The 20968-nt window shown below is 38.0% G+C and overlaps 1 protein-coding gene across 1 annotated transcript in view; it reads left to right on the top strand.

The window, feature by feature from the left end:
* The window catches only part of LOC136736338 (testis-expressed protein 264 homolog), a 113531-nt gene that overhangs the window by 31273 nt on the left and 61290 nt on the right, over positions 1–20968 (top strand). The gene's annotated exons all lie outside the window — the stretch shown is intronic.

Genomic DNA, 20968 nt, shown 5'->3' with positions numbered 1-20968 from the left:
TGGAGTGAAGCTAGAGGACTCCTGGGATTTAGAAAAGGGTGTTCCTTTCTACCTCTGCGTTTTCCTAAAATTGAACCGTTCTTTCTAAATAGGGAACATTTATGCTTGTTAATTACAGGTAGTACAGTGCCAGACTATGTAGGGAATGTGTTTTTTTTATGTTTTTTTATTTCTTTCATGCAACTGCATCAAAGAGATGTATCCTGACAGCACAAACCAATAGCGGAGCCCTGGATATTGCTGTGTACATCCTTATAAAACCGAAACTAGTTTGGAGAATATTTCTGGAGAAAGAACTAGGGAAGCCTTGTTCGCTGCCCGCAGAGTGCCACCACAGTAAGACTGGCAGGGATACGCTCTCGCACACTGAATGTCTTTCTTTCGAAAGTATGTTTGAGAAATCTTTCATGACATGGTGCTCTGAGCAAAGAGGGTGTTCCACCTTTTTGGGCTGCAAAGCCTGCTTTCTGTCGGATATGCACTTCACCTCGTTCCATTGAAGAACCTTCCACAATTTCCTCTACTTTTCATAGCTGATTTGATTTTATTACGAGATCAATTTTCTTTCGTTGGGTACCGGAAATCCTTGTCAGGTTTCCTCTGACATCCTCTGTCAAACTGAAAGGGACAATTTGTATTGGATTAATTCACTTCAGGGCATCTACATGTGACATTTCTGACAAGGACTCAGTGCCTGTTTTTTTATGTAAAACCCAAATAACCATATAATCTTAAAGAATTTATTATTTTACTTAAACATCTCTGTGTGATGTCTATGATGAAGTGCTGGTTCACAAACCTTCTAAACTTTCAGCTCATTTTCATCTTAACCGCATAAAAAAATGTAAAACCCACATGAAATCTTTACATAGCAAAATACTTGCATGAATTCATTCCTCTCTCTATGGACCTTCTTCCATGACTCCTGATCCCAAATCAGACCTTGCACAGCATAGTGTTTATAAAAGTGAAGAAAATGTAATTTTGTAATTAATCTTTTTACATATTTTGTCATCGGTGACTTCTGATCTAATTAAATCTGCTTTGATGTGACATATGAAATGTATACTCTGTACCAGTGTGCCATTCCCCACTCCCATTATATTAGAATGTGCAATTGGATTCGTTCCTCAGCATAAACAGCCTATTGAATTTGAGTTTGGCCTGCTTTGCATCCAGATTAGTGAATGACTTCAAAACCTTTCAAAATATGCCTGTGTTTGATATAGATTTTTTTAAATTAGTTTTGTCTAGTATTGATGGGTTTTAATTAGTAGCATTGTTTTTGATGTTTTCAGATTTGTGGTTTACATTGTTTCCTCTGAATTATGAAATTTCCTCCGGTAGATTTAAAGGGAAATGGGACTGAAAAACAAACAAAACAATGCTTTGGGTAATGTTTTGTTCATTGACAATTTGTGTGAATTACAAAAATTGAGCTTTGGAGCTAATACTATGTACGGTTGACTCGTTCTATAGTATCACCTATTATATAAGTATCTTTTTTTTCTTTAAATAAATGAAAAGGTACTTCTAAACTGTCTTGTAAACTACTAGAAGGTATTAAGTTCACACAATAACCATAGATAATAAATGTACACACAACCGCACTTCACACGTATAACTGAGCTGGTGTCTAGGCTCCTACTTAAATTAAATTAAATTATTAATCTTCATTGAGGACAAGCTGGGGGTGTGGTATAAGAAATTGCAATTGCATGGAAGTCAAAGGTGGTGATATAATCGGTTCAGAAGCCATACGTTTGATGCACAAGCTTTTCACGAAGAAAGCTGGTGCAGAATAAACCCAGTGATATGCATTAAATAAGAAAACATGGAGGAATAGTGCTGGAAGACACAGAGGGATTGTACTTTGGTGTGAAACCACTCAGTTGTAAGCCATGGCCCCTTTAAATGTTTAATATTTGATTATGCCTCCTAACAAACCTTTCAATCCTCATTAAATGCTTGTCTCTTCCTCACTGTGCCTTTGGCTAATAAAATATCTACTCTCTGTGGAACTTTTTATTTTTTCATCTCTTTGAGGTTGTCGAGTTTTATGAGGATGACCCAAAGTTGGCCTCACAATAATACCAGGGTGCCCTTTTTGGATTTGATAAGTCCCAGGGGGTCTGCCTGGGCTTTGATCCTTTGCAGTGGTCATCCATTTTTAATGGGCTCCGTGCTCCTTTACTGCTTTGCCAGCTTTCTTCCAGCTCAATCACCTAGACAGAGGTAGGGAGGCAAGATGCCATCAAAGCAATAATGCCGAGATGCATTTGACCTGGAGTGGGCAGTGTGCGAGAGGAAGCAGCAGTTTAGTGTCAGAGTGTCACACGGCTCTTTGTCAACTCCTGGGATAGAGGAAGTTAAATTTGTTCCTCTATAATTGAAGATGGAAACCTCCAGTGTTCTGTCCCCTATTGTGTTCCTCTTATATACGTCTAGGTCCCATCATGGGATTACTCGTGTCTTAAATGCAGTAGGAAAAAGTCCACTTGAGCCTTGTCAGTATGCAGAATATGTTTAATATTATCTTGTCTTGTTGTGAAGTTTGGACAAGTATTTTAGACAAGTATCCCTTGTCATGGAGACCTCAAGAGACTTTGAGTTTTCATTCTAAATGAGCTTCCAGTTACTTAATCAAATCAATTAGTGGATTCATGTGTGAAGATTGACGTGATCTTTAGCCATCCCTGTAAAACTCAAAGGACTGCATTTCTCCAAGATCAGTAGAGAAGACCCCTCTGTAAAACTATGTACTACTAATAGTTTCACTGTACTTTGATACCTGAATGCATTATATAGAAGCTCAATGTGTCATTTTCCAAGCTATAAAAATGTCTGAGAATAAATTTGCTATTTTTAACTAGCCTACATTCTGCTCTATTCTAATGTAAAAATGTATAAATCTGGCTTGCATTGATGCTTTCCTTTGTTGATATTGGGCAACTGAATGGGAGATTTGGATGGAACCAACAGGTAAAAATGTGATGGTTTCACACTTCAACATTCTGAAATAATCTCAGTTGAAACGTTCCTCATATATTTAAAATAATAACATTTGCTTATATGACAGTTTTGTGATTTAATTGAGTAGAGTATCACATTCCCTGTTAACAGTTTTGCTCATTTTAAAAGGTGATGCCAGAGTGAGATATTTTCAGTTTGTATGCTAGCCGAGTAGTTTAATTTTTGTTTCGTTTTTTTGTTTCCCTCTCTCTCATTATGCAGATAGTTTCAACATAGTATGTAAACAGACCAGGATATATTTAGAAGCTATGATGTGAATTTCATCAATTATTTTATCTAGTTTGTTTTTATGTTACAGCCAAGATCTGTTTTTCACTGCCTGGATAAAACCTTTGGACTCGACCATAAGCCCTAAAATGATTTATTTATACAGCTACATGGTGAATGTAGTATAAAAAGATCTCTTATGTCACCTGGATTTATATTGAAAGTTGCACTTTATCCATATTTTCTTCCTCACAACTGGTATAAAATCCCTGCATTTGATTAGCAATGTCTTTGTTTCACAATGTTCAGACGCTATAGCTATAGCATATCGGGTTATATTTGGAAAATACAGATGTGATTATTCAGGTTGTTGAAGGTGTGAAGATTTTCCTCTAAGATCTGTGTGCGACTTCTCACGTAGCAAAATTCCTATTCCTTCCTGGCTCAGCTCAGCCCATATTCGTGATAATTTAAAATGCAATCTTTATGGATGACTTGGTAGTAACCTCCGTTTCAACCTGACAAGTAAAGAGGCGGTGAATACATAATGCGCTTCATTAGCTTTCATGACTTCTCAGTGTGTCCTCAGCTTTATCTTTGAGATACTCATCTTATCTTAAAGACATACGTCCACGAGCAAGCTTTATGCAAATGGTTTTCATTAATTTATGTCTAGCGTTTTTGCCACTTTACCTACCATATGTAACATTTAAACCGTTGCTAGTCTTTTGGGGCAAATTGTGACATTGGTAAACATCCTACAAGGCTCATTGTAGCTACCAAAATAAATAATAAAAAAAATACTTTCATGTCTTTTATGTTAGTGATTTCAAGATTAGTTAAACTTTGGCATTAAACAAAAGCGTGGCATTCCACAGCAGCAGAAACGTATCATCTCACTTAGCTCATTGATTATCGGAGATTTTGCCTAACTCTGGAAGGGCATTTAACGCTTCCTTACTTTCTTTTTCCTTCTTTTAAGAGATTTGGGAGTAATTTGTATACACTTTTTTTAGTCAGATTTTAATAGACAAACAAACAGATACCTTATGCTTAATCCCTGCTTTGTTAAAATTATTGAATATTGCTTCAGAGAACAATTTTGGGGGTGTTATGTGCTTGGAAGTGTAATGCATACTGTCTCTTTGAACAGGGCCTCATTTCTTGGGTGGATATGAAGCGGTCCACTAGGAAATTAGGAAAGTTCAAAAATTATTTTACTAAAAGAAGAAACAGCACCATAAACAAATGAGAACCACATCAAAATGCTACTGTTAAACAGAAGGACTCAAAGACATGGTTGTTGGGTGTTTTCTTGCAGTAGGCTTGAGCTGTCATTCGAGAGTGGGGTACTGGATGTATCTCTCAGATAGGACATCTGTCTGCACCATCCACTGACATATCTGTAGTCACGTCACCCATGATTGTAGAGATGTTCTTCTTCACACTGCTTCGACAGCCTCAGTCCATGTGGGATTTGTGTAGATGGGTTGCCGTCTGTGTGCACTGGCAGCCCTCCTGCCTCAGGGGCATTGAATAATGTGGATTGCAGCTTCATTCAAATCCAGAAAAGTATCAACCCCCAAACCTTGGAATCAGATGCCGGCTTACTTAGCGCAATTCCAGTTTCTGGCTGTATCCTTCCTATAGCCCGGACCATGCTCCAGTGTTGATTGTGTTTAGGGGCTTTTGTTGCATCTATTTATATATTTATATAGATTTAGAAAGGGGAGTCCTTTGAACTACAATGGTGTCTGGTTGTTTTTTATGGCTGAGTTGGGAGGGTTCTGAATCCCATGGGTTTCTGCTCTCGTCTAAGACCCAGGCTCCTCTGGGGGGTGGGTGCTTTGGAAGATGGACACGTTAAGCCAGCCTTACTGATTGTTTATGTGTGTTGGTTTATTGATTTATTCATTCCTCCCCTGACTTTCCGCATTGGGATGGGATTACCATAGCAGCTATTTCTCTATCTGGTAGTGCTGATATGGATCTGACACCCACTGAAAATGTGCTCCAGTGAATCTGATGCACAAAAGTGCATTAGTGGAAAGAATGTTTATTAGCGAGGATGATTTGGAGCATCTGAGCTATGCCAGCTAAAAAATATATAATATAATATATATACACAGCTCCTGTTTCCTAATATCAAGTTTTTCTTGGATACCACATCTTATAATTTATAGGCAGTCAAAATAGCATGGTTTATTAAATTTAAAATACATTCTAGTATTCTGGTGTTGCTAAAACAAATCCAACACCAATTAAGACTACAACTTTCTGCAAAATAATAAAATGAAAGGAAAAAAAGACAGACGTCAAAGTGCTTTTGGAAGGGGTGCCATTTTGAGTAGCTAAGTGTGGCAGGGTAAATGAATAATGTAAGCAGCCAGTCATTTGTGGTAAATACTTTTGGGCTGCTTAAAACCTCTGCCCTTTCATGTAGAGGGGAGAACAAAAATTATAGTAATGCAATGAAGAGCCAGAGTCAGAATAAGGAAAAGGTGGACCTGTTCATTCTGATACAAATCTTTCACTAAAATGTAAAAAAAAAAATACCTCAGAAACCTGAAAACATAAAATGATCTATTATTTAAAACAATATGTACAAATGAAAATAAAGTAATGGTTTTGGGACCTTGATTTTCTAAACCTCCTGATTAATTGGAAACATGGAAAATATTCTCTTAGGTCTCAGACTGAACTCAAGTGCACTGTGCCCTGTTGGGTTTGGCTTATATATTCTTTGAAAATGCTGCCAGATTAGAGGATCTCTTCAGACAAATTCACTTCTATAGAACCTCATTTGTTGCCTCTACTAACACTTTATGTGTGTGATTGTTTGATTCTTTGTACACACCATGTGTAAACTTTGTCACTTTGCTCTCTTACTCAAAAAAATATAAAATAATAATAATCTCTGATTTGTTATGAAGATTCTCCTAAGGTTTTCAGAACATATTTTATTGTTCTATTAATGTCATTACACTACATCAGCGGTTCTCAACCCTGGTCCTGGATGACCCCTACCCTGCTGGTTTTTGTTCTGAGCTCTCAGTTACTAATTCAACCCTTAATTTGAAGTAATTGCTTGCATTTGACTTTTTAAGTTTTGTAACTGATAAAAAGTTGGTTCCTTAATAAGATGGTAAGTTCCTTACCTCAACATCTGTCTGCTGTGCAGTATTCTCACAGCCTGAGGGGTATGCTGGCTTCAGGGCCCTGTTTTTTTTTGCAGCAATTTCTACCATTCACAGTGCAAACCAGTGGTCCCCAACCTGTCGATCGTGATCTACCGGTTGATCTTGAAGATGTACAGAGTCTTGAACAACTCGGCAGCACTTGTGGTCTACTTTTATGTTTGGGTAAACTGAAAGTAGCTCTTCAACTTAAAAAGGTTGGTGACCACTGATGTAAATTCGTAATACAATAGAAAGTTTTAATAAATATTTAACAGCAGCAAGATAAATGCCTTTTAGATTTCCTAAGCAACCTTTTTTGGCAGGTCAGACCTTAATGCAGCATTAAAGAATTACAAGAATAAGCTAGTTTAAAACTGCATTTTGTTGTATTCCTTATATTGCTGTTTTTGTAAGCTGTTGTAGCTGAATATCCAAATATTATTCATATTATTCTGAGTTTCCCCTGTTTATTTTCACATTAATTTTCATTTTACAAAAATGGAAGGACTTTGTCACAATACTGACCTTTATCTACAGTTTTACATAATTTCCACATTAAATGTTGCATTCTTTTGCAGCCTTTTCTTCCTTCATTAATAGTAACAATAGTACAAACGTGTAATCTACATGTAGGTTTTTGGTAAGTGTGGTGTCTAATATTTAAGAACACTGTGCATATGTAATTGAAGTTAACTTGGACATATGGGTTTATTCAATATGGGCATTATAAATCACTCGGCTTAAAGTATTGGCAATATTGTTTACAGAAACTCCCATCGTACTTCATTAAAAATAATTAGGTTCGCTGAAAGAAAGGCAACGTAAGGAGGTTGCTCTCTGCAAATGCAACGTCTTTATTTCGTTTATGGTTTATTTCAGTCATACAGTGAAGTCTATGCAGGGCGACGGTAGCCTTTGACCTCTGCATATACATAAAAAATTAGTTCAGCAGAGCCTTTATAAAGTCTTTCAACTGTTATCAGTTCTGGATCTGAGGTCACAGCAGGTGGGACTGTTCTGGCTCATTAAAACTTAAAAGAATCTAAAACAAAGATGGGAACCTAGACTTCAGTCTGCCAAAAAAGGCAAAGACGATATGAGCTGGCGAAAAGAACAGCTCATACCCTGCAATCTGTCACTTCTGGAGATGAGCTGAGGTGTTAAAGTTGGATGGTAGTTAATAAATATGTTGCCTGGAAATCTTGCTGCAATATTTCACTGTGACATTAGAAAGTGTCATGTTTGACAAGTGTAGATGTTTTTGGAATAGAACATCTTCACAGACGCTTCTAATGAGAACACGTGAACTCTGAGCTTGGCTATTTCTTCCCTGCAACTCTGCTTCTCCCAATAAGCATTGACAGCTACCATTCCTAGGTGATTTTTCAAGTTTGGGATTGGACATCATTCCAGCGTATAGTGAGAGCACTAGCTAGAATCTCACATGTGGTCAGCTTGAAGGTGAATCTTAATAAAGCCAAAAGAGAGACTTAGTAAGTATTATTGAGTTTGATATGTCTATAGCGGCTGATGTTTAAAATAATACAGTAGATGCACCAACCCCCTAACCCCATACAAAAAAGAGATTAAACCAATGTGTGAGCTGCAGTTTTGTATATGAAGTCTGAGACTCAGTGGATGAGTGAGATGGTAGAATGATGAAGACAATTTTGATGCTGATTTTGACTCCATATTAGTGGAGGTGCCACCTTGAGAATTGCAGCTGGAATTCTTCCACGTCAGATGAGTTGGCCTAGACACCCCATAACGCAAATTCCAGGGATCTGCTTAGTAAAATAAAGCTGCAGCATATTATGGGAAAAGTGGATAAGGTAGTTTCTGGGTTTCAGAGGCACTGGCCGCGTTTAAACAGTTCTTGCAGATTTATACTAATTGACAGTTAAATATTGCATTCATTTTACAGGTCTGTGGCTTACTAAAGATTGTGTCCTTTTTATAACTCACGTCTTTGAATATAGTGCATTACGGTCGCACTTACAGGTGTTATTTATTGGTATTTGCACATCGTTTATGCTTTAAAGAGATTTAAATTGTACCTTCTTGTGAAAAAAATGCTTCTGGTCACACTTGGTTTGCTTAAATACAAAAGAGCGGCTTTGGATTTCCATAAAACAGCTGCTTCCAGCAAAGTGTATTTGTAGCAGTAATTGCATAGGGATTTGCACTCAGTGGGAAATGATCTCAAGACATCATGGCCAGTAATAAGAGGGAAGTAAGACAGGGATAAATCGGTAATTCTTACCCTGTTATAAATTAACAAGCTATACATTGTTCCCCATGACACTGCCTAGCCTTGACCTCTTTTCACTTCTTCATCATCTGTACATCGAGAGCCTCTTATACTGTTGACAAGAAAACTTCTGTCCATATAACTCCAGCAGTGTTGGTGCAATCAGCTTTTAGCCCACAGATAGTTGAGTGTTCATTGGGATGATGCTGTTGAAGCTGAAGTTCCTGTCACAGCAACATTTCAAAGTTAGTTCAGAGTTTCAAACCACACACAGCAATGTTACACCCCCAGGATAAAGGCTTTCATTTGGATTCCTCTCCATTTAGCGCAATTCACCTGTTGTACTGAAGGACAAGAAGTAGCTGACAGTCATTTTGAGTGACGGCTTTAAAGAGGGGATAATATTTGGATATTCAGATGATCGGCTGGCCTTTTCGTTTGCAGTTTGACATCGGAGACCGTGTATTCACAAATAGCCCAACTACCTAGAGACAGACTGGAGGCCAAAGTCCATTCATTATCAGATGTTGACATTCTGTGAGACGGGAAAATTCCAAAGCCTTAGCTTCTAAAGCATTTGTTTGCTGTGGGTGAAAAGCGCCATGCTGGCTTGGAGCTTTTTCTCGCTTAAAAATACCGCAAGTTGTACAGAATTTCAATTGCATTCAGCCATTTCTAATGGAAGTGTGGAATTCAAAGTCCGTGGAAAGAAAAAAGAAGAGAAAAGAATAGCAAAGGTTACATTTTGGACATCTCTTGCAAAAACTCTTGGAAGTCTATATTAAGGAGTTTTGTAGGATTGATTCCAGATCAAAAAAGTAGCTGAATGTATCTGGATACTCAGTGTTCAGTGTTCAGGGAAACCTGCTCTGCAGCTGATACCCTGATAATAATAACATTTAAGTTTGTCCTAGAGTGAAACCCAAATTTTTGCCATAGTGCCTCAGCTGAAGATATTTAGAAGGATTTGTAATTCAGAACAGATTTTTCTTGGTCTACCTTGGTAATAGTAGAAATCATCACCCTACATGGGATGTGAAAAGGCGATATATTTGAGAAGCACGTTACAGCAGGTGGGAGACCTGGTTGAATTGTATCTGTATTATCTTTTGTTATCGTCAAGAAACATTATTTTAACGGGACAATCTTAATGATACCCCGCTAGCCAATGGCTAGTGCAGATCGCTGAGGGCCAGTACAGATTCTCAAGAACTAGTCTGTGTGGCTAGTGCATATTATCTTATGTTTTAGAGCTGTTACGATTGAAATCTACAGATTTTAAAACATCGTAGAATTTGTCCTTGGTACGCTACTTCTGGTGCGCTAGTTTTGCACATGCGCGCTACCAACCACGTGCTAGCGGTGGCGTTCGGTTTGTGTTCGGGTCACACTGCACAATTTAAACAATCTGATAGAATTTTGTGAACATGTTGGCGGCTCACAGTTAACGACTATTTTGCACTGAATGTATGTCTTTTGTGTCGTGAAGGAACACACACTTCACGACTGATCTAAAATCCTTTGTCGTGGGGAGCTCCAACACAGCCTCTAAACTCCCCACATCTTGCAGAAACGCATGTGATCCATCAAGAGAAAAGGTAAACAAACATGGACATGGACATTTACAGGTCACGTTTGTGTAGTGCAGATCTGGATTTCTGCAGATCTGTGCATAACTGTGCGGACAAACGCAAAAAGCGGAGAGAAAAGAGGATGTGTGTGAAGAGGGTGGCGGCCACGACGGGGACTTGACCCCTGTTCTCCCGCGCTACAGTGCAGCGCTCTTACTGCATCACCAAAAGGCCCAGGCCCCTTGGCGAAGCTCGAGATCACTACACTACCCTCTGTCATTGGAGCACATCCTCGCACTCTGCCTTCAACGGCACACACAGGGGCTCTCAGCACTCCTTGTCATCACAGCGCATCCTCGCACTGCTCCACCAACATCGGGCCACAGTTGAGGCTCTCAGGCTCTCACTGCCCAGACACCGACGTGGGTTACGTCATTCCACTGCTAACGCCAATGTGCTATTTCGGTAGTATACTATACACTACCCTCTCGCACACTACAGTATTTTCAAATAACCTGCCCCGAAACAAACATTGGTAGTTTAAGTATTTTAATAAATACTTCTGAAAATCTTATTCTCCTGTCATGTTTATTCTTCTGGTTTCTTATCTCTTCTTCAGTCAGGTCAGCTCTCATTGGCAGCTGATCACGTCACTCTCCACGATCGGTGCCAATCGAGTCGTAAATATTAAACATGTTTAATAAAATCGTAGGAGCTCCGACAAGCTTACGATCAGATCGGAGGGCAAGTGATTGCATCGCAGCCCGTCTCACACTACACGACTATCGGTAGCAGGGACGCGCCCCGCTCAGGCTGCTTGTCGTGATGATCAGTGTCGATTTGTCATGGGTGCCAAATCGGGCTTAAAATCGTGTAGTGTGACTCCGGTAGAATTTTATATAGAAATGTACTGGAAATGATCATTACTTGCGCACGTCAAGGTGTAATCGAATGTACCACTTGCAGCAGACGACTTCTTCATAATAAATATTACAGTTCAGCCCAAATGGCAACTGGAATTTGAATACTCTGTATTTCATGTGTTTTAAGTGGTATTGTTCAAATACAGCACATTTAGAAGCCCGATTGAGGCAGCAAATTGACAAAACACTGACTGATAGTGAGTGCAAATTAAATAAGAAAACCTAACTCATGCATCAGGTGGCATCTTGAAGCATTCCATTTGCAAAGCAGTAAGCAGGTGAAAATCATGCACTCAGTTTTGTAAAATAGGCACAGAAATACTTCCACCAGGTTATGTCGTGCAACTATATCCATTAAAAAGGAAATTTTCCAGTGCTTAGTTTTATCACAAAGTCATGCAATGCACTGCCACCATATTGTCTACTGTGCAGGGAGTATTTCAACTACAGCCAGGTCACACTGTCACTCAATGTACTTTAGGCAAGCAAGGGTCAATTTCACTCACCTACAACAGAAAATCATACAAAATGTGAGCACAAAGAAGCAGCAGATTAATCATTATCTACATATTTACAATATTTCTTTATTCCTTTTAGGGGAACAAAGTTTGTTACAGTTTTAAATAACACAATTTGTCAATATTTTCAACAATTTTCTTTTTCTGACAATAATTTAAAATAATGACTGGATCCAAATTGGCAGGCTAGTGACACTTTGTGCAGGCTAGTGCAACTTGAGAGCCACTAGTCCTGCTGGCTAGTGGGGAAAATAGTTAAGAACTACCCCTGATTAAGATTAAGTTTATTGTTCAGGATATAATTAGGTTGCACTATGTTTATGATTATATTATATTATATTTAACCTGTAAAATACCACTTCCATTAGTGTTAGTGTTGCAATTTTGGAAATAGCTTAAAAACTGCTTAATGCTAATCTGAAATTGCTTTATTTAACCTGAATAATTATGTTTACGCTGTGAAAGTATTACAAGTATTAACACTGTTAGCCAAAAGACCCACAGAAACACCCATTTAACCCAGATTTGTTAGATTCGGTTGGACAGTATTTTATACAAAACTCGCCTTGATATTCTTCATGCTTGTTTCACTGTAACATTGCTGTCAGCATGGAATCGGGGTGTATTTGCTACAGCGGAGAAGGTGTGTTGCAGAAGGGGTCACCAGCGTTCTGAAACAACAAAAAAAGATGAAAAAAACCCTCTGTATTTCAGTGCACCTTCTCATTGTTGTTGTTGTTAACAATAATATTAATATTGTTGTTATTATTATTTTAGCTAGTGCTGCAACTTTTAATTTTCTTTCGTCCTTGTTGTCTGTCAAGCCCTCACCTGTAATTGGGTTGGCTGACAGGCTCTTACTGCAACAGGAAGTTTGCCATGTGACCCCTTTCTCTCACCCTGGTGAGATAATGAGGCCTGTGGGGAAGGTGCAGCAAGAAACCCCCAGGCAGTTCGGATGCTGAGAAAACTGGGTTGCCTTCCACATTGTTACCCAACAACAACAATTACAGTTATACTGATATCGGGTATTTCGGTGAAGCGAGACACTTCTTTTGCATAAATCATATCTTTAAAGAAGAGTGTGTCATAGTAGGGAGACCATAGCAGTATATACAGTGCCTATTTGTATTCATCACAAAAACTAAACAAAAAAAGCAACCATAAAAGCGCTCTTGAATAGTGTGAACATATGGTTTTTGTTTTTCTTTCCTTCTCTGTATTGTACTCTTTCTGTGGTCCCACCGGAGCACTGACGTTTCACACTACATACTCTTTCTGCCATGATGCATATAGACTTGGAATAGTTTTCTCTTTAATGCACATTGCATGTCTCACTTATATGTGTACAGTATGTTATACTTTTAACAATATATCATAATATTCAGGGTATTGTGATATAATGATATTTATACTACTCCTGACCAGCTTTTTTCTCAACCCAAGTGCATACATTGCTTTGTATTTGAAGCATGATATTCTGTAATGGATCTCTTAGTTGTTTTTCTAGGATGTGTTGAAAACAATAGTTATTTACTTTGCCGACATTGTTAGTGTTACAATAGTAATGAAACTAGACAAACATTTCATCTGTCTGGTATTCCTTAATTTTGATCTTTTTTTGTTTTCTTTATTCAGGCGATGTAAGGGTTATCCAAAGGACGATTCATTGATTCTAAGGTGTTGAGTTGAGATTACACTCTCTCATATATATATACACTCACCTAAAGGATTATTAGGAACACCTGTTCAATTTCTCATTAATGCAATTATCTAACCAACCAATCACATGGCAGTTGCTTCAATGCATTTAGGGGTGTGGTCCTGGTCAAGACAATCTCCTGAACTCCAAACTGAATGTCTGAATGGGAAAGAAAGGTGATTTAAGCAATTTTGAGCGTGGCATGGTTGTTGGTGCCAGACGGGCCGGTCTGAGTATTTCACAATCTGCTCAGTTACTGGGATTTTCACGCACAACCATTTCTAGGGTTTACAAAGAATGGTGTGAAAAGGGAAAAACATCCAGTATGCGGCAGTCCTGTGGGCGAAAATGCCTTGTTGATGCTAGAAGTCAGAGGAGAATGGGCCGACTGATTCAAACTGATAGAAGAGCAACTTTGACTGAAATAACCACTCGTTACAACCGAGGTATGCAGCAAAGCATTTGTGAAGCCACAACACGTACAACCTTGAGGCGGATGGGCTACAACAGCAGAAGACCCCACCGGGTACCACTCATCTCCACTACAAATAGGAAAAAGAGGCTACAATTTGCACAAGCTCACCAAAATTGGACAGTTGAAGACTGGAAAAATGTTGCCTGGTCTGATGAGTCTCGATTTGTGTTGAGACATTCAGATGGTAGAGTCAGAATTTGGCGTAAACAGAATGAGAACATGGATCCATCATGCCTTGTTACCACTGTCCAGGCTGGTGGTGGTGGTGTAATGGTGTGGGGGATGTTTTCTTGGCACACTTTAGGCCCCTTAGTGCCAATTGGGCATCGTTTAAATGCCACGGCCTACCTGAGCATTGTTTCTGACCATGTCTGTCCCTTTATGACCACCATGTACCCATCCTCTGATGGCTACTTCCAGCAGGATAATGCACCATGTCACAAAGGTCGAATCATTTCAAATTGGTTTCTTGAACATGACAATGAGTTCACTGTACTAAACTGGCCCCCACAGTCACCAGATCTCAACCCAATAGAGCATCTTTGGGATGTGGTGGAACGGGAGCTTCGTGCCCTGGATGTGCATCCCACAAATCTCCATCAACTGCAAGATGCTATCCTATCAATATGGGCCAACATTTCTAAAGAATGCTTTCAGCACCTTGTTGAATCAATGCCACGTAGAATTAAGGCAGTTCTGAAGGCGAAAGGGGGTCAAACACAGTATTAGTATGGTGTTCCTAATAATCCTTTAGATGAGTGTGTGTGTGTGTATGTGTAATATATATATAAATATAATATATACCAGTAAAATGCATCTAAAGATACATGCTAACACAATTGAGTGTGGATCATGGGGTAACCAAGGCGACTTCTCCCTTACTTAAGCATTTAATCCAGCGTCTTTGAAGAAAACCCAAAAGTCTGAAGTGTCATTACAAGAACATGGTCAGATGCAAATGTCAGCTTCTGTCCACCGCAGTCTTTATTTGGAATTAAAGGAAACCAAATAGAATTGATGTTTTTTAATCACCCTTAGATTTGGGAGTCCATACCTTAAGCATTTCACGATGTACTGTACTAGGAGTGTGTTGATGCTGCATCTGTTTCAGTTTATTAAATTATGTGAGCAAATTGATTGCAAACACAAAGTCATTTCCATTCTGAAGTGGGTTTAATTGAAGAGGCAGGTTATCGTGTGGAAGCCAGATTCAATCAGGTTGCAGAGAATGTGATCTGGGCTAGGGCAAAATAAATAGATTTGAGCGCTAGAGTGAATGTGGACAAAACATGATTACTGGATACAAAAAAATGCCAACATGAAATACTTGCACTGTATTTAGGGAAAGGGAACAACAACAACATAATTTAGATCAAGAGTGCAACAAAGCTATCAAAGCTGAATATTGCGGAGGAAGCTACGGCCCCATAATGCACCACAGTTATTTTTTTCTTTGCTGTAGTACATTGCTGTTATTCACTGCAAACTGTCAGTTATTTCATTAATTCTGATTGCATTATTTTCACATCAGTTTCTGGTATCTCCCACCAAAATAACTAAATAACAAAATACATTATCTTTATTTCTTTAAAGGGTAGAGAATGCTACTACCAAGCACCATCACCCTCACCATCACCCTCATGAAACAGAAGTTATGTTTTTCATATTTCTGAGAATATATATACTTTTAGAGTGCAAACAATTAGTCTTCTGTGTTCATTTCAATTTGACTTCTTTGGCTTCTATTGACTTTTGATGTTTTCTTACAAATCTTTCTATATATATTTTTTTAACTCATGGTTTGAAGTATTTAACTTCATAGTAGTGGAAGGTTTTGATTTTGGTAATTCAAGGTCAACCGGTTGGTAATTACATAAGGGTCTACCCAGCTGATTGGGAGAATTGAGTGTGGTATATTGCTTTAACACAAAACCTGTAGCTGTTTTAATATTGGAATAATTAAAATCTCCTGCATCAGTGGGGTTAATAACTGTTTGGCTTTTCAAATGTTTTTTGTGCTAGAGAGGAAGAGCAGGAGATATAAAATATCTTGTTAAAGGGTGGCTTCAAATTCTTCCTGACCTTCAACACTGAATCCCAAAGAGCAATCCTCTTTTGTTTGCTGTCTGTGTGACTCTTCTTTTTGAAACACCATCTATCTGTCAAACAAAAGGCTCTTTGATCTCCCATCAATAATAAAGGATAAAAGGATATTAACAGTATTACTTAGACAGTGGGCTGTAACCTTATTAACTAAATCCAAATACTTTTGGCTTTTGATTAAAATAATTATTGATGTGATTATTGTGAGTATAAGATAAGAGGATGACGATGAGGACCCAAAGACGGTGCATGTGTTTATATGGATGTGTGTGCACAGTACTGTATGTTTTTCATATTATAGAGAATTTAGCTAATTTCTCATGTACATTCTCTTCAAATTACTCCCTAATGATATATTTACATGATATACAAAGGATGGATCACATTACATTGTTTTATGGTAATAAAAAACCAAATTAACTTATTTTTATTTATTGTTCTCTTAATGGCCATTTTTGCATTTCTGTATTCCCAAGGGGGCCAGGATGCAAATATATCTCAGTTGATGCTGGTATTCGTTTTGTAGGAATGGCTTTACTTGAGGAGTCATGCAATAGCGCTATGCATTACAATGTGAGTGTGTTGTGGGACAAATTAAGGTTCAAAGATTTTACTGTGTTGTTTCTTTACAAAATGTCTTAAATTCTGTGTGAAGCAATGTTTCTTATAGGGTAAAATTTAAAACAAGATCTACTTGTTTACAAATCTAGAGTGTAAACCTCCAGCAAAAGAAAGTAAAAGAAAGAAAGGCATTTTAGGCTTGACTTTAAAAAGTTTGACCATAAAATCATAAAGAATTTAGGTTTTGTAGTAGATGAAAAATTAGCCATATGCTGAAGCAGCCTTCTGTGCTGTTGTGTTCTGGAAAAGCCAATCAAAATTGATTCCAAGTTGTTAAATTTAGTTTTCCACCACCTATGTGTAGGTCATTAAACATACACACATACACATTCAGACTTCTGACCTGGCACAACTAACATTTGGAAGAAAACTTGTGGTCTTCAACTATGGTTCGCAGTAAAGCCTCACATGTCATGAGTTTTGTTCCCGACTGGTTGTACACTTGTAGCAGATTTATGAAATGCTAATATCTGTAAATTGCCAATGTTTTAAAAGCAGAATCTCAAGGGCAGAATGTAGGAAACAGTTCAGATACAAGAAAAAGCTTTATATCTTCTCTGAAATGACCAGCAGTAAAATGTTTTCTGTCACCTTGGTCCATGATATTTGGCCTCGTGGTCTCCATCACAGAGGGTTAATGGAGGACTGTGTCTTGGAGCAGTAATGATTACTTTCCAAGCCATTGCATCATGACTCTGGAGCATTCATAATTGATGCATTTCTGACACTTGGCTGTCAGTGTTTAAATATGACTTTTGCTTTCCAGCTGGGGGAGTCCTGAGATATTTATAAGGGGTAAATGTTACATTTGAATATCATTTATCAGATACACATATAATGGCGGAGACCTTTTAAGGAGATGCTAAATCCTTGGAGAGACGATGATTGTGTTAGCTTGAGGAGACAGCTATGACATAGCAATAGAACTTTATGAACAGATTTTTATTTTTTTTTGCATTTCATTTTGGGGGAACAAGAACAGAAATGAAAAACTGAAATCTTTATTTGATGTCTTTAGCTCTCTCACTCGGTTTATTTGCTGTTAAGTTGGGCATTTGTGTCCTCTGCATTTGCTCTTTGACTTTAACATTTGGGCCTACATGAAGGGTTTTAAATTGCTGAACAAATTGTTACTAAATCTTTCACACCATTGACTTGCCAATGTTGGCATAGAAAAAGTTGTATATCTTCAGATTGTAGTACTTTCAAAATAATTCCTCTGCCATTCCAATATCTTGTAGTGGTATTACACATAAAGAGGATACCAGCAGCAAGTGTGAAATAGCACTGAGAAGTTTGTTTTTGTTTGTTTATTTCATTACTTATTTTGGTGACTTCCTTCTTTACAGGCTGATTCAGCATCTCCCCATGAAATTAAATTACCTTCCAGACTGCTATCCAGCAATGAATGCTTCTTTCATTTCTTTGATGGTCAGCATTGCCGAGTCTTTCTCCCATCCCCGCTAAGTGGTATATAGTCAATTCAATTCTGTAGCTTCTCTATTTTATGGAATATAATTTTGATGCTCTGTGAGAGATGTGAGATGCGATTCCAAGGGATATGTCAATGAGATGCCACGTTGGCATCTCAGCAGGCCTCTGTGACTCACAAGATTGGCAGTGTGATCTGAGACCTGTCATTACGAGGAGACTGGCTCCATCTAGGCCCATATGGCCGCAATGGAACGTCTGTTCTCGCTTGACAGTGTTTAGGTAGCAAACTGCTGTTTCTTTTCTCTCTCTTTTTTTTTATTGGATGCCTTGGATCATTATATAGAAATCCATCTGGAGTTTTCAAAGTCCTGAATGTCAGATTATGAATTAAGATTTTGTTGTTTACGTTGCTGTTTTTAGAAGCTGTAGGTTCTTGTATGTTTTCGTCTTTGGAGAGTTTAAATATGCATCCGATTGAGCTATTAATATAGCACCTATGGTAGTGTTAACTTTTTTTGTTTGTTGTTGTTGTTGTTGAGTACAGTAAAGCACAATATTTATCAGATGCAGCTGAAATAAAATAAACCCACAGCTTCGTTCCAGTCACAGAAACAATTTGTCTTGGGTCTTATTTCATGAATATGGGGATTGTGATCAGACGTGGTGTAATGTGACTTCCCAAATCCCCGACAGGCCTCTCCAAGCTATATTCCATTAGCAAGGAAGTGTACGAGTGTGTGTTGCAATCTGGTCTAAAAATATCTGTCACTCTCAGCTGTGTCCATCACCTAACTCAGCCGAATAACAAAGGAATAGAATGAATCTAGAAGCTTTCAGGGTTAAAGCAATTTAGGCCTTTGTTCTCTTCCTGATGAAAATAGAAATAAACTTAAAACCATTCCACTTCTTAGTCTCCGTTTTGGATACAGCAGGGAGCTCTGTGCAATTGATTTTGTATTTTAATAAACTATGCTACTTACGATGTGCGGAGAAGACCAGTGATTGTTGCCCACAGGAGAGCAATCAAATGTACTCATGACCACTGAGGGAAGCTACCCCCCTTGAGAACATTACAGCTGCCGAGACTGAAGGGATGGGGTGTATTAACCTCCTTCTGTGTGGCTAACCTCCTTCTCAGTGTTTCTCTCGAAAGTACAGGTTTATTATCCCTTAATCGGACAGCAAAGTTACAATCAAGGCAAAATGGAATTATGCATGTAAAACTAAGTTTATTAAGAGTGCTGAAATGATCTATTGTTATCAGTAATTATAATTATAATCCAGCCTAATCTTACAGTCTGTATCTGGATGCATTTCAAAAGTTGTTTTCAAAGGAATTGGAAACGTTGCTTTTGCTAAAAGTGTCTGCCTGTCAACAGATAAAGAAACTGAGCCACCTTCTCTTAATGTATTACAATAGAGCCCTATTTAATAATTTTTAGATGATAAACAATCTTTTTCTCAAGATTACGAATATAGTCGGACACCACAAATCTGTTCCTTTATTAAATTTGGCACTTTTCTGTTTTGACATGCTGGCATGGGAATAATAATGAAAGAAAAGGGATAAACAGCTTGGTTTTTCAAAATAACAGACGTCTGAATAACCTCGTTGCATATCATGGCCCAAATTATGTTGCAGAATGGATTTAAACAAAACAAAATCTTGATCGAATTACAGTCATTTCAAAGAAAAAATTAAAACAGAAGTATTAATCTGTTCAGGATGTTGTTATCCGAAGCGGTTTCTTTCTTTTCCTTTCCCTCTGTTCCACGTCTGCTAGATGTCAGCGGTGGGCATATTTTGCAGAATCTTGCTGTTCGGAGAGAATGTGAGTATGATTTAATGTGGGGGAACATGGAGTGAAGCATTAGGGAATTGTTTCAGAAGCAGGTGTGAGAAGATGGCAGTGCAAGGAGGTGTAAATTGTGCCTGAAATCTGCCTTAGTGAAGGTGAAAATGAAGTAGCTTCGAGTCTAGAATGCTGTCTACTGCCAGTTTATCCCCCCCGCCCCCCACTTATTTTTTTAAGATTTAAATGTTAGCTTGGGAGGCTCTAAGACACAATTATTGTCAGTTCATGGGGGTTTAGCAATGATTGACACTGGAATCTATTGCACCTTATATAATGACAAATTACAGGTCTTAAGGTCATGGTGTTAGGAGTGCAATTATTTCTGCCATTGGTGTTGATTACTTATCTTGATACTGTAGAAAAAAGGAACAGATCCAGAACTTGATACAGAACCACCTTCACAACTAATATACACTGGAAAACTGGAGGCCTGGCTTCACCTTACTGATTAGGATCATTTTTATATTGAGGAGTGTTTTGGCCTTTCTTGGCAGTTTCTGTTAATGGGAACTCTTTTCTAAATCTTTTCACACTTATTGTTTTTGGTACCATTTAAGGTATAACAGTATTTATTTTTTGAGCAACAAAAACACAGATCAGGCAATACAAAATAATGAAATTGTGATATTTTACTAATATTAAGATTATATAATCCCCTCATTTTCTTATATTATTTAAAGATGTAGGCTGGGATGTTTAATATTGCTCAGGGCAATGTTGATTTCTGCAATCAACACATATCTTCTGAAGACATGAAGGACATCTTTCTTTCAACGAGAGGCAGCAAGGAACAGTTTGTTTTAACTTGTTTAATTTTTCTGACAGCTGAGAATTGCTCACCAAGTGAATTTACACAAGAAAAAAGCAGTTCTGAGCGATTCTGATTCATTCTCACTTTTGCTGGTGTTAATTAAAATTAATTCAGTTAGCAGAGATTCAGTCAATGGTTGCCTGAAGTGGACTGCAGTCAATAAGAGACATATTTCCTTTATTTTTAAAAGGTGTTGAAAATTAGTTGTTATTGATGTGGCTGATCTTTACTCAAAGGGCAAAGAATGACCGAGGAGAGAACTTGTCAGATTGCATCGCTTAAAA

The sequence above is a fragment of the Amia ocellicauda genome, chromosome 3 (genome assembly GCF_036373705.1).
Source record: "Amia ocellicauda isolate fAmiCal2 chromosome 3, fAmiCal2.hap1, whole genome shotgun sequence".
In the NCBI taxonomy this organism is placed as follows: Eukaryota; Metazoa; Chordata; class Actinopteri; order Amiiformes; family Amiidae; genus Amia; species Amia ocellicauda.
The sequence above is the reverse complement of the archived record's forward strand: the minus strand, read 5'-3'. Positions and strand labels throughout refer to the sequence as shown.